The following is a 15,379-nucleotide window of genomic DNA, read 5'->3' as shown; positions in this document are numbered from 1 at the left end:
ATGGATGATTAGGTTCTTGAAGAATCCAAGGAGTGTGTGTTTGGAGCAAATAAAGATTTAAGTATTTAAGCATTACAGAATAAGAACACAGTTTCAAAAGAATGTGAAGTTCTCTATTGCATTTTGTTTCTACTGAATCTGGTCATATCAAATGGAAACTAGATGCTATGGCCACTGAATGGCAGTCTTCCTCTCTCATTTGGAAAGATACATTTTGTGGGGAAACCAACAGTACATGGCTAATGGCACAGATTATGTGATTGATTCAAAACATCTGGAATGCTTCAGGTTGTCTACTGTTGTAATGTACATGTACTTTCTTTGTGTTATTAGGTCTCTATAAGAATCATAAAGGGCTTTATTGTTAGTTAAGTGAAGAATACTACAAAAATATAATCTCAAGCAGAATATTGGTGGTTATTGCCATAGTTAGTAAGTATATATAAGTTGTAAGTATGTGTGTAAGTAGTTAGTAAGTATGATTCTTTCATGGAATTTAGTATCTATAATGTTCAGAACATGTTCAGCCCAGTTTTCAGGCCAGTTGTGTATAGGAATCAGTCTACGAAAATTTGGTGCCCCAGCCTCATGGATTATTAAAGTTTCCATCACACATTTGCATTTGTTTGCTTTGATTTCCTGGATAATTATTTGCATTTGATTGGGCTAATTACTTGGGTAGTTGACCTATATTCCTCAGAAGAGTCACGTGTATAGATGTACTTTGCTTCCTACTCTACCCTGCTCTGCACTGCTATAATCATCAGAATTCCACCCCTAGAGGATGACACATTTTCATAAGAACAGGATATTTTTACATTGTTTTCCATGTTACTTTCTTAGAACAAGAACAAATAGAACATTCTCATCCAATAAGTTTGAAGTGTGTGTGTATATATATATACACACACACACACACACACACACACAGATATATACAGTAAATCTACTCTTGAATTTAGATGTCCTCCCTAAGGCACATAGCTATTTTGCTTTTATGCATAGCTATCAAAATATACCTTACCCATCCCTTCCTCAGATCTGTAGCTAGTCCCCAAAACCAGTTTTCTGTGACATGCAGAGGATGCTCACAGATGGATCCTGGCTCCAATGACCCGACTAAATGAATCTTCATGCATTTTAGGATGCAGATCCTCAAGTCACTAGTTGCTATATGCAACTGATTTCCTAAAATATAGTATATCTGGAATAATACAGATTTAGCTTTAGGTATGAAAACTGAGCCATCTGACTCCCTGGAAATAAAAGAGGAATGATCTGCCATATACTTAAAAATATTATCTTAGAGATCCTTGCCCCTCCCTGTTATTCATGAGAAGGTGGAAGACAAAACTGCAAGTGTACCTGGCAACTATCTTGAAGGAAGTTTGATTGAACATGGAAAACCTTCATCTTAAACTGGAGTTTGCTAAAACACATATTACCTTAATGAAAATGAAATGAGAGCTTCTGTTTCCCTTTATAACTTAGAAGAAGGGGAAATAGGCTTTGTGTTTGGCCATTAATGAAACCCTTCATAAGTAAATAGGATGGGGGGAAGCTGAGGATTAAACAGATTTGAATGCATAATCTAGGACATGCTATAGTAATGAAGAACTATATTACAGCACATTGTGGTGGAAAAGGTGAAAGGTCCCCTGTGCAAGCATTGAGTCATGTCTGACCCTTTGGGGGGATGCCGCTTTCGCAACGTTTTCTTGGCAGACTATAGCAAGGTGGTTTTCCATTGCCTTCCCCAGTCGTCACCTTCCCCAGCAAGCTGGGTACTCATTTTACCGACCTCAGAAGGATGGAAGGCTGAGTTGACCTGAGCCGGCTACCAGAGAATCCAGCTTCTGCTGGAATCAAACTTGGGTCGCAGGGAAAGTTTTCGGTTGCAATACTGCCGCCTACCACTCCACGCCACACGAGGCTCTATAGCACATTGTAGTACACTGTATTTTACAGTGGTCTGTATATTGTAATATTACAGCAGGATTCATGTCATGGGAAGTCAGGTACTTTTCGTGGCACCATATATTGCTCTGGAATAGTGTTTCTCAACCTTGGCAACTTTAAGATGAGTAGACTTCAACTCCCAGAGTTGTTGGCTGGGGAATTCTGGGAATTGAAGTCCACACATCTTAAAAGTTGCCAAGGTTGAGAAACACTGCTCTGGAAGGACTAAAGTAACCACATGGCAATGGCCTTCACTTTCAGTTTTCTCTTCAGTTTTCAGTGGTCTTTTTATCCTTGATCTCATCCAAACAAATGCTCCTACTACTTAAGCAGCTAAAGACTGTGGTTTGGGTTGAAATCAGCAATCAAAAATTAGTTGATATCATTTCAAGCCAGGTTATGACTTTTATTTAATAACTGTAGAATCTTGTACTAAGAAAAGTGAAATCTGAATTCAAGAATGCAGAGTTGCATTGCTTTGTACAGGATTTTGTTACATATGGTCATTATATTACTACATTTATTCTGCAGTCTTCAAACACATACATAAAACATTGTGAGAATAAAATATAATACTGATTCAGAAGAATGTGAAAACTGGTAACCTCAAGGCTGAAATTCAAGGCAATAGGACAAATGGAATCGTTTTAATAACCCTAATGCTAAGAATGCAAAGCTCCTGTGGCAGAAACCTGTAATCATAGGTGTGACATAAAATGAATCATGAACAGTTTGAAAGGAAAATCTTTGGAGGCAGAAAAATTATTTGCATTCTAGACCCTGTGCCTCGGGGCACCAGCTACAATCCTAAATAGAGTAAATGGCCCAATTTTGGAGGGACTCACTTTTAATACACATGTATAGGACTGGTTTGTCTTTTCTCAAGTTTTTCTCTGTCCCTATCTTGCCACTGCTAGTGTAATTGTTGAGCCCTTTGAGAAAATTAAAGGACACACTGAGGTTCCTGCTTGGTGTGAATTAGTCTTATCTTGGGCAAGCTAGTCCTTTTAAGAAGCTTCAGCAACACAACATTATTGAATATGGCAGCTGTCTCCAGTGAAAACTAGAATTTTCAGACTAGGGCACCCAGAATTCCTAGCCAGGCTGGTCAATGACAGCTAAACAATCTAGTACGCAGCACATGGCGCATGTAGCATGAAGAAGGATGTAATCCCAGAATTTTTTATTATTTATTCAGTCAGTCACTTCTGACTCTTCCTGACTCCATGGACCAGCCCACGCCAGAGCTTCCTGTCTGTCGTCAACACCCCCAGAGAATTAGGGCCTGTAAATAAAAGAGCCAGTATGGGTTTTTTTTTTCCTGGAATAAATCATATTCTGTTTCTTCCTGCTTTTACCTAAATGTCTAGGTTTGAATCTAGTGTGGATTATTTTAACTGTTCCTCCACACTTCACACAATCTTTGGGCTTCAAACCCACAAACACAGAGATAGAGACATCAACCCAAGTAACTGTCATGTATGTTCAGATACGTGATTATTTGTGGATTTATTTTTCTTTTTGCCAAGCTTTTAATATGTATCTCTCAAATTATTGCTGCAGGCGCTGCCAGGCTTCTGAGCTTCCTACAGATATCTAATATGTCATTATGGAGATAAGATGTAAAATTGAATTTATTTTAGACAGATTCACCAGGGCTCATATTTCCAGTTTTTGATGACCTCTTGACCAAGACTGGCATAACTAGATAGTTATGAGGAATACAAAGTTAATGTAACTGGCATATGGAAGCATTGTTTTAATTTTATTTCTGCCTGATTGTAGAATTAGCCTTATTTCCTCTCTAAAATCTGAAGATCACAATAGGGTAATAACCAGGCCACCACTTTCACCTCGCAATACTGTATCAAGCGGTTAGCAATGGTCTGTAATACAGGATTAAGATAGATATCTATTTCCCAGGCTCCCTCTACCGCCACATATGCAAGGGAAAAAAGTGGGCGTTTTGGAGATCTGGAAATACCTCTGAGGACAGTACATGGGCAATTCACTATACACAAATAAAACAAAATAATATACTGTATTGCACTAAACAAGGGGCTTCTCTCTGGGCTGTTAATGGCCACATTAACATTTTTTTCTTTCAGTCCTTGAGTCAGAACGGAAATATGCTGACATAACTTGCACTCTGCTGTTTTGCTTAGTGATGAGGCTGGCAACTGATGTTGCCCTTACTGTTTTAATGCAGGGCAATTTAAGGGCAGTGTTTGGTCAATTTCCTGGCTGCATTTCCCCTTCTACTCAATATCACCCGCAGGCAGGAAAAACCACCACCAATTGCTACCCCTAACATGCAGTGGGGTGGGCTTGGGTGTCTGTGGGCAGGGCCTGGGGTGGGGGTTTTAGCTACTTTTCAGTGGAGTGGCAGAGGGATGTGGGGTGAAGTGGGATGGAGCCTCCCATTTCAGCCTGTGCCTTTCCGCTGCCTCACCAAACTGTCACTTGGGATTTTTTTTAGACATGAGTTTAGTGCTCTTCTAGTAGAGCTGTGGACCCACATTCACAAATAGCCCAAGCAACAAAGTGTTGGCAGCAAGTAGCCATCCCTTGTATAACCAAAAGTAGACAAAATGATGTAGGACCAGAGAAAATGGTACACCCTCCCCCACATTAATAAAATCAGTAGAAAGTATGGCTATGTAAAAACCCTTGTCAGAAGAAGTTGCAGAAAATCTGTAATGGACAAATTTGGGGCAGAACCAGGAACACATCAGGCTGGTCAGGCATTGCATAGGGGGTGCCTCTGTGGGAGCTGGATGTTCAGCCTCTCCTGCAGTCTGAGCCAAAATGCCCTGGAGGCAGAGCCCAGCAACTGGAGGAGAAGGGGTGTGCTCACAGTCTGAAATAGCTGGGGGTGCTAGCCCTGAGCATATCATCACAAACATCATCAATTGTAGACCATTCATACAACAAGACTTTTGCTGAGAGAAGAGAGAAAACCTACTTTAAAACTGGAAGAGATAAATACAGATTTAGGTGTAGCAAGGGAAAGGTGTATTGTAGAAGCTCTTGTTCTTACAGTGCAAAACCTCTTATGGTAGTATGTGGGGATATTTTATTAGAGGCATTAAAATCTAAGCTCCATTTAAATGGAGCGCAATAAAAGAGTTATTCACCTGATAAGAACTTCTAGCATTCCTGTACTAGTAGAGCAATACAACCACCTTAAAGTGATTTTATATGCAAGAATACTGTGAATTCTACCCAAAGCAGCAAATGACTCAAGGTATTGCTTCATAGTCCCATCTAGAGGCCTTGACCAACACTGTTGTGCTAGGTGCTGTACATTAAAAGCTAGTAAACCTCACTTCTCTTTTGACCAAAACTGCTTGTTTAACATTCTGAACCCAGTTTTTCCACTTTAAATGGTAACCTGAACCAATTGCAAGGCTGTAAATTTTGGATGCTCTTTTGCTGATCATTTAAATGCAGCATGTTATATAGAAATGGAGCAGATAGAATATTGCCTTTCATCAGATCTTCATATCACAAAATTCACCAGCTAAATGGCTGAATTTCTGTTCCTTGTTAAAGGCACAAGAGGAAAGCCAGCAAATTAAAAGGCCATGTGCGCAATTTTCTTTGCCTCTGCTTTGTGGTGTCATCATTGAAAGTGAGAATGCAAATCCAGTGGCATGCATGCTTTATACTGACATTTGTGAAATTACCGTTGATTCCATTATCTGAATCATCTGTCCATTGTGTACAAAATGCAGAGGTTTCTTTCCTAAAGAACTAGTCCCTCAACAGTCAGATCCCTCATTTAGCACTTCGTGATCATCCTTTTACTGCCACAAAGAATGCTGAGTGACATCAGCATACTAGCTACGTTATTGGTCAGGGGGGATGGGACACCTTAGGTTTGATTTCAATTCAAATCAGCCATGAAGTTCAGTGGGTGATTTTGAGCTGGCCACCTTCTCTTTCAGACTCTTTCTCCCCTTCTTTTTGAGTAGTACTGAGTGGAGGAATGAGGAGCAGGAAGTTGGGCCATGGGTGGGACCAAGAGTGCAGCATTAAAAGAATCTAAAATAATGATTTAAAAGAGCAGCAAACAATCATTATTTATACATATGCACACATACAAACACTCAGCAGCAGTCATAATAGATGTTGAAAGAAAAGAAACCAAGATGTATTTTGATGTCTTTTTTCATTTTCCTTTCTATTCACTGCTTTAAAATGCTTTAAAATGCTTTAAAATGCTCTTAAATTCGTTTTCCCAAAGCAGGATGTCAGCATAAAGCTCTTTGGTTCTCACCAGCCCTCTTGAGCCTCCACTAGTTAAGCCAAATGTCAATGTTTTTCTTTGCTTACATTAAATATTTGGAGCATTTATAGATGATTTTCACAGGCAGATGGTCCTTTAAAGTATAAAAAATAAAATAGCCATGAGTCATTCATAGGTTCAGCACTTTCACACTTGCTGAGCCTGTGCCAATGTTTGATGTACCACTTCACATGAGTTTCAAATCAAACTAACGATGGGCTTGGCAATCAGAATGAGGATTCCAAACACCTGGCAACTACTAACAAACACACACACAAACCTGGAGCAATCGTGTTAAAATAGATGTGCACATTTCTTCTCTCCATCTTGAGTCCAAGGCTTTTGTTGTAAACTGCCCAGAGTCCCCCTTTTGGGGGGAGATGGGCAGTGTTAGAAATTTGAGAAATAAATAAATAAAGGCTAACAAACAGGCATAATGCATAAAGCCAGGACATGTTTGGCCAGAGCCTCTAGTCAAAATGAATTAAATTTTATGCCAGCCAGATTATTTTGGCCCCAGAGGTGGGAAACTTCGACTTGCTTCCCGGCAGTAAAAACACAGTAACAGACAATTCAAAAACTAAAAACTTGCTGCCTTTTTGTGACACCCCAAATCTGCTGGCTCAGACCACTGCCTCCTCCAGACTAATGGGAAGGCTGACCTTACACTTCTATAATGGCTGTGTTCCCATGACCCTACCTATGATTAACCATGGTGTACTCAATTCACCCAATTTTCTGGATTCACTGAATGCATTGAACCATAAGCTAACTGCAAGACCTGACTTCACACAATACATTAAGCCCCAAACAAAAAACCAAAGTCAAAACCCACCAAGCTTAGTATGTTGTGTTAGTTTGTCAAATGTGAGAGATGAAGACAGGATAAAAGTTCTTTTTCTTCACTGTAATGACCATGGCTAAGCTAAACTAAAGTCAATGTGCAGTAATGCAACAAAAAGCTCTAAGTTCATATATATCCACTGATGGGATTTGAGCTGGGAGTGCCTGACCAGAAAACAGATCTCAAGAAAAAAAAATCAGTTCAGTGTGCAGCTATCTGAGAAAGGCTAACTTTGTATTGGGGTCACTGGAAACTAAAACTGTTGGTATCATAATTTCTTCATACAAACCTGTGATGTGACCAAACATTCAGTACTGTGTGCAGTTCTGGTATCTGCATCTCACACAGGATACTATAGAGCTGGATAAAGTGAAAATAAAGGCCGAAGCCACTCCCCCCCCGCCCGTGGAAAAGATACACAGGGGTTGTTGCTTCATTAAAGGGGGGAAGATAAGGACAGATATGATAGAGCTGCATAAAATTACGCATGGTGTGGAAAAAGTATAAACAACGTTTCCTTCATCTCTCATAACAGTAAAAAACAAAAAGCAATGCATAAATTGGTATATAAATGATGTGGAAGCAAGGATGGTATGCAAGAAGAGAAAGATATCTAGAGGTATAGTGAATGATGCGGGTGTAAACTAGAACTAGTTAGAGTTTTTTTTCATTTTATCTTCTCCCTCTACTTCCTTTTGTTTACTATCACTTACATTTTTTTCCTGTTACTTACCCCTACAGGGTAGAGCAGAAAGTGTTGCATGGATATCAGATATCCTGCCACAAGAGCACAATAAAGATGGTACGTAATCAGATGAGTCCACTCTGAGCTGCTTCAGAGATTCCACAAAGACTGCTGGTGTTCCCATGGGAAATTAAAAAATGCAAGAAGGCAATTGCAAAGTCCAATCAAAGCCTTTCCTACATGCATTGACATCACACACCCAAGAAAGGGGCGGGGCTTTGATATTGCCACAGCCACCATCTTGCCCTTTTTTACTTCCCCAATGGATGCTGATAAAAGACATTGACTGAAGCCCCTTAGTTACAAATGTAAGACTAATAATAATACGTGTGAAAGCAAGGATGTACAATATTCCTCTGAAGACCATGTGTTGGGAAGAAGACAATTGCGTTTGTTCCATGGGAGACCAGAACACTGAATTAGTTCTTCGGTCCAGGTGGTCCAAAGCTATCTGCTTTGGCTAGCATGACCTGCTGGCTGAGCATCTTTATCTGAAGAAAACAATCCTCATACACTGTTCGGTACTTTCAAACAAACTTTCAAACGAAGGTACTTTTACTGTAAACCGCCCAGAGTCGCTCTTTGAGTGAGATGGGCAGTGACTAAATTTGAAATATAAAATAAAGCACAGCACAGGAGAGATGGGGTTTCCATGATGCCAAAATATCTGTTATGACTATTTTCATCCCAAGGGGCATTTGGATGCAGAACACTGAATCTTGGCCATGTTATGAACAAGTATTTTAAAAAGAGCATTTTTTAAAATGTGCAATGTCACAATTTATTCTGGGTTTTTGTTTTTGTTTTTTGGACTGTATGCAGGATTGTAATAATAGAAGGTGCCCCAGGAATGTATCTACTTTTTCTTTTTAAGACTGGGTGTCTTCCAGCTGTTGGACTACAACTGTCATGGCCACTTACTATTAAACGTGATGGCTGAACTTAATGTAGCCCCAAATACCTGGAATTGTGTGTGTTGTTTCATAACAGACAAGAACAAAAAGAAAAAAGAGAGAGGAAGTGGATGAATGGTTAGGGCATTTGCTCCACTGAATGAAATTGGCTGTGCATCTGCACCTCCCTGAGGAAGAATATCTTTGAAAACATGATGGGTTCAGTTTTTTTATTTTTGTGCACCTTTTGTGGCTCCATCTCTTCCTCTTTTTCCTTTTTGATTATTGTGTCTTTTCTTCTTTTTACTTCAGGTTTAAATAAACAGTTTATGCTAAATTGAGACCTGGGTCAGCACTAGTTGCAACATGGTCTTGATCCAGATAAAATTCAACTCCATTGACATTTAGGGTTTCATTTAGATCAGTGTTTTTGAAACTCAGCAATTTAAAGATGTGTGGACTTCAACTCCCAGAATTCCCCAGCCAGCATTCTGTGAGTTGAAGTCCACACATCTTAAAGTTGCGAGTTTGAAAAACACTGATTTAGATTATATCATCCTTGTGGCCCTGAAGCTTTCTTTTTAAGATCCCATGCACTGGGACCAAAGCAAAATACAGGATATGAACAATCCATGTCCTGGGGGCATAGGAAGAGGCAGGGATAGGTGGGAACAAAAAGAAAGAGATAGATAAGTAGCAGAGAAGGGTGTGAGAGAGGAAGGTATAGAAGCAAACTGAAGAATCCACCGATCACTTTCCTACTTTCAGAGGCCTCCACAGGGGAGCAAATAATGAAAGCAACATTGCACTTTGTGATGCAAGCTCTGTACCCTTTGTATGTGCATCTCATATATATATATATATATATATATATATATATATATATATATATATATATATATATATATATATATATGCATGCATGCAAAAGGGGTGGAGCTTACATCATGATGGTGCAATGCTGCTTTTGTCATTTTGACTAAAGCATCGGATCCTGCAGACACACCTGCTCCTCTGTGGTTCATGCTAAGCAGTAAGACCTGATAGTACAAACACATGTGCTTGTATCCAGTGGCTCCTCTCTCTCAGCAGTACGGTTAGCTATCAGAATGCTTTTGTTGTATGTCTTTGAATGAAGGATGCAGACTATTTGTCCCTGGAACTACCCAGAGAAGATAGTAATGGCTTGTTGTAAATTTCCTTATGGCTGCATTCTTGCAGTCTTGTGTCAGTTATGACCTGCATCCTGCTTTCCTACAACCAAAGATTGGGGACTAATAGAATTGGGAGAGGGTGCATTTACACCTACCAAACCTAATGACTGGTTGCCTTATGATGTGCCAAGTGGGTCTTGCCTTGTAGAAGCCATAAGTTGGTCAAATGCTGGAGCCAGAGCAGCTGCTAGGATCTCAGAATCCCAGCAAGATCCACTAATATTGATTTCTTCATCAACTTTACCCAGAGGCTACTGGCTGTTATTTTAATATGGGAGCTAGTCCTGGCCTGAGAGATAATGATACATACTTCTCTCCCCACCTCTTTCAGACAGACAGAGAAAGTTAGTGTTATTTTTAGAGCACAAGTATTATTTGCAATCCAAAGATTCCCATTTGTTTTTTTCTTGAGTATTTAGGACTACAAGCTGAAATGAAGGAGGCAAAACAGACAGTCTTCCCTGAACTTATTACCCTTTACTAAATGTTTATTTGCTGTTCATACTGCTACTGCCCTTTGAAAAATGAATAGCCAATGTAAAGTATTATAACATTAGAAAGTTTGCAGACTATAGTATTCCATTAGCACCTGAGAACACTTTCAGCCAGGTGCCTGCAGAGAGCTCTCTAAAGCACACCCTCCTTACCTCCCCTGGTTCTGTTAGAGAACTAGACACTGAAAAGGACAAATACTTTCAAGTCACCTTTGTTGTCCCTCCAAGATATTTGTCCTTTGGAAACTGATCCCTAATGCAGCCTCTCAATTCCTGGGGCTCTCCAGATGTGTTGGGACTATAAACCCCAGAATCCCCAGCATCACATTTTCAGTTTCCCGCTCCATTTTCATAATAGCATCTCTCCATCCCATCAAAAGCTTATTAAGCATGTGGGCAATATATTCCAATGTCCCATGCTAGGTATAAATTCTAATAGCATCAGCTTGTGTACATGCTTGCTTTAATTAATTAAAAGGTTTAAAATATGTATTTTTTTAGCAATTGTAAACCACAAGTATTTTAATGTTTCTGTTTAAAAATATGAAATGTAGCATATGATCTAATATATGTTGCATACAAAACATAAAAGTGTATCTTGTGATTAATGCAGTTCACTTTTGTACTCTTGTGTTTATGTGTGTGTGAGAGAGCATCTTAAGCAGTTATTGAATATGACCCTTCTTTTTCCACTTTCTGTAAACTTTTAGTTTAATAAAATCTTTCAATTAGTTTAGTAGACTCTGTTCTCAACACAGTGTTTTCTGAATAGAAAAAGAAAGACACTTTCCTATAATACGTATTACTAATGTTTTAAATTGTGAAATATGGCTGCTTTAGTATAGTTTCAGATTATATTTATTTAAATCATTGTCTTTACATCATTAGTGGTCCAGTGATGTTGTTTTCATTAGCACAGATCTGATCTCTGCTTATCAGACCCCCAAAACTGGGACTCTTCAGTTGAAAAATTGGGATCTGGACAACTGTTTTATTAATAATCCCCCAAACCCATCAGAGGATATTAACTCAGCATGAATCAAATTAAAAGGAATATAGACGTTGGGTAGTGTTTGTTGTGTACATCTCACAGTTTGTGCAAAGATTATATTTTTCTGAGGTGTTTTTCCTACACAGGCAAATAAGTTTGTTTGTTTATGTGTAAGAGAGAGAGACAGAGAGAATGTGTGGAGGGCTAAATCCTCTCCTTTCTCCTGTTCCAGGGACCCAGACTGGAGCACAGATGCCATTTGCAAATGCTTCCATAGACAGAGAAGCATTCACACGTTTCTGTCTTCCATCTCTCTTCATTCTTGCAGTTGTTCTGGATGTTCAAAGGAAGGTTCAGGAGAACACAAAAAATGGGATTTGGTTTCTTTTTCTGTGTTTCTAGGTCTCATCTGAAAAGGCATTACTGATATGCATCCTCTCCTTGCTCTGAAACAATGTGAGTGCTCTTTGTGAAGACAGGCCTGGACATCCAGGGAAAGGAGGCATATCACACCTGATTCCTCTCTTGTGACCTCTTTTGTGTGTTTAGAGTCCAGAACTGATCTCTTTCTTTCAAATGTCAAATTCTTAACTCTTGGATGGAAGCAAATAAGATAACAGCATATCTAAATCTAAAATGACAATCTGGACTTACTACCACAACAACACTGTTTTTCATGACTTTCCTAGTCTAGTCTCCTCCTTGAGCTACATATTTGTTTTCCTTTCCTTTCCTTTCCTTTCCTTTCCTTTCCTTTCCTTTCCTTTCCTTTCCTTTCCTTTCCTCCCCACAAGGAAAACTGAACCATACTATCCTTTATCTTCCTCATGTTGGTGCTTATGAGGTATGTTGAATTAAAACTCTTGTTCATCATCACCCAGTACACTGGGCATGCTGGCTGCTCCGGATGACCTGGTCTGGTCTGACCTGATCATCATCCTTCTTTTTGATCATATATCTCTGCTGGTATGCCATTACTTTCTTTTTCCTGCATAATTTTCTGACAATCTCCCTCCTGCAGTATTTAGGCTGTAAGCTCTTTGGGTCTGCTCTTTGCTTTGCTGGGTACTAAAATCTAATTAAAGAGACCCACTGGCTGAAGTTTTAAATCCCCACTGCCTGGAGGGTATTTATCATAATTCTGGACTATTTACTCCGTTATCCAGCAATTTTCCAGTAAACTCAGTGCAAATTTGTCTGAACATGGAGCGCTAGGGCTTTGATACTATTTATAATAATGAATTCACATACATACTGCCATGTTTTCCTTCATAAATCATTACCAACTAATTCCTTGGTAAATTTGCTTTGCACAAGAAGAAGAAAATAATTTTTTAAAAAAAGAGGCACCTTAGGTCTTATAATATTGAAATTCACACCCAATGGTTTGGCAAGCAAATCTCCCTCTCCCCCCCCCCCCCTGTGCCCAACCTGAACAAAGAACCCAATTGTGTTGAAAGCAGGGCTTACCTTCGCTCAGGAGGAGAACAGCAAGGGGCTGATCCTGGCAGGTGAGTGAGCTGCACAAATGACAGGAGGCAGAGAGCTGCTCCAAGGAGTTGCAACTGAGAAGCTCTGGGCTTCAAAAGCCTGGCAAGTCATTTATAACTCACCTCAGTCAAGGGGACAGAGGGCAGAGCTTGGAGTCTGATTGGCTTGCTAGCAAGGCAGTTGCTAACAGGTCTACCCAGTCAAAGCCCAGGGGATAGGAAAAGGAGATAAGGCAGTAGAAGAACAGCTTCCCCCCCCGCCCCATATCTATACATGTCTCTCCCCAACCCCTTTCGAATCAGGCTGTTTGATCCCTTTGACATAGCTGGCCACTCTTAGACAATACATCACATTCAGAGTCCAGTGGGCTCCCCCCAGCATCACTCTGCTTCCAGTGTTGGGACTTTTGGGAGGGTTGCAAATTGAGGAATTGCTTTTGTTGACCTGTTCTATGGCTTTCTGATGGACTGGACAATGTCTCCTGCCGGTCTATCTGTCTTCTTGATGGCCAGTCTGCATCAGTCAAGGACAATGGGACTCATTGTGCCATCTCCTGAACTCCCACAAGTTGGGCTTTGAAGATGGGATGTCCAGGGAAAAAGCACTTCCTTTCTTGCTTCCAGGTTTTATTTTAAAAAGAATGAGATAAAAGAAGTAGAATGAAAGCAAAGGAAAGACCTACTCAAAAGTAGCAATTGATTCTGAACTCCCTGAATTGAGTTAGGAGAAAGAGATTGAGCGAGGTACTCAGTTTCAGTTCTCCCACATCCACACTGGCACAGACTTGTGTGCATAGATGTGCAGGCATGCAAATCACACAAGGCCATAGCTTTAAATGGACTCATTACAGCAGAGTTCCAAAATAAATCATCCTCATTGGTATGCCTGGCATGGCCCCTTTAAAAAAAAAATCATTTTAGAGAAATGTACTGTCAAGAGAGTCCAGCTCCTGTCAGCCATAGGCACCACAGCTAATATTAGGAGATGATGGAAATTGCAGTAAAAAGCATTTGCAGGGCTGACCATTGTTCACCTCTGCCTTATAGTGAAGGACAATGACACTGCAAAACGATTATACTAGCATTTTCCTGAGAGAAATGGAAAAGTAGAATGCAGTGATCTGTTCTATTATTTTTGTACACAGTGGCAGTTCTTCAGACAGTGACACAAGGGAGATTTCCTGCCCAGAGCTGGATTTTGGTGCAGATTGGCTGGTGGATGCATAGAAGTGAACACCACAGACTATGGGGATTAGCAGTCAACACAGACTGAATAATGACTTTTCCCAGTGATGCTGTGCACTCAAATGCTGATAGTGATAGAAAGAGTACAGTCCAGGCAGCACTGCATGTCCTATAAATATTGGCAGAGATGTAGAACAATACTCTGCTTTGTTGTTTTGATACCCAGCTACTGTCTAAGAGCAGGGGAAGAAGAAAGATTGGAAGCAGAGAGAGAGAGAGGTAAAGAAGGAAAGAAAAGGAAGTAGATGTCACTGACAAGTTCCCAGGAGTTTCCATCTTGCCCTGAGAAAATAATTTTGATATATGGGTTTTTTTTTCAAATGAGGAGCTCAAAGTGTGCCAGTAATTTTTCATCCATAAGTATCATTAATATAACAAACTTATCACAGTGTCCAGAAATCATACTTGTTTGGTCTATCAGTGAAAGCAGAAGTCTGATTAATTGTTTTCAGAGAGATAAGAGGAAATAGGTGCACATTTGTTCTCCTGTAAATATCATTAATTATCTGTATCACTTGATGTTAAAGGGCAGCTTGATATGAAACTACAGAAATCCCAGAAAAAGAAAAAATGCAGGGAATTTCGTACCTCTAATTTTTTCTTTCCTGCCCTCATGTCTTTGAGATGTGTTGGGACTCCAATGTCTAGACTTCCCTGCCAGTACAGTCAAAGTCTGGTTCAGATTCTGGAAGTTGCACTCCATTATACATCTCAAGGGTGCCAGGTTTAAGGTAGTTGCATTGCAAGTTCCTAGGTTCCACATCCTTCTACTACATAGATTAGAACTCTTAATGGTATCTTCACAACATCACTGTGAAGATGAGATGGAGGAAGGTGATCTGAAAGCCATAATAATTTGACCCACAAATATATGAGTGTCTTCCCTTTCCTCAAAACATACATAATGAATAGTAAATGTATGATGATGGAGTGATGACTGCTTACTAAGAAATCTGCTATACATATTTATAGCTCATGGCTATATACAGTTGCCAAATAGAGTAATCCTATGCTTCTGAGCTACAGTTGCTGGAGAGAAATAGTGGAAGACTAGACAACCTGTGCCCCATTGGGTCGACATTTCAGAGATATTTCTTTACCTAAACAGAGAAACAGAATGACCAAGGGCAAAAAAGCAGTGGGAGTGGGAGTGACTTCCGACTTCCTGCCAGCTTCCCATTGACTTTCCTTGTGGGAAGCTGGTAAAGAGCAG

At 39.9% G+C, this 15,379-nt stretch overlaps 1 protein-coding gene across 1 annotated transcript in view; it reads right to left on the bottom strand.

The window, feature by feature from the left end:
* SLC26A9 (solute carrier family 26 member 9) overlaps positions 1-13,009 on the bottom strand; it is a 59,930-nt gene extending 46,921 nt beyond the window's left edge. Inside the window, exon 1 of the mRNA XM_063297483.1 lies at positions 12,902-13,009. The gene's annotated coding sequence lies outside the window, so the exon portion shown is untranslated. The remainder of the gene's footprint in view (positions 1-12,901) is intronic.
* Positions 13,010-15,379: the final 2,370 nt, after the last annotated feature.

Source organism: Candoia aspera, chromosome 3, assembly GCF_035149785.1.
Source record: "Candoia aspera isolate rCanAsp1 chromosome 3, rCanAsp1.hap2, whole genome shotgun sequence".
In the NCBI taxonomy this organism is placed as follows: Eukaryota; Metazoa; Chordata; class Lepidosauria; order Squamata; family Boidae; genus Candoia; species Candoia aspera.
This window is presented reverse-complemented; position numbering and strand designations above follow the sequence as displayed.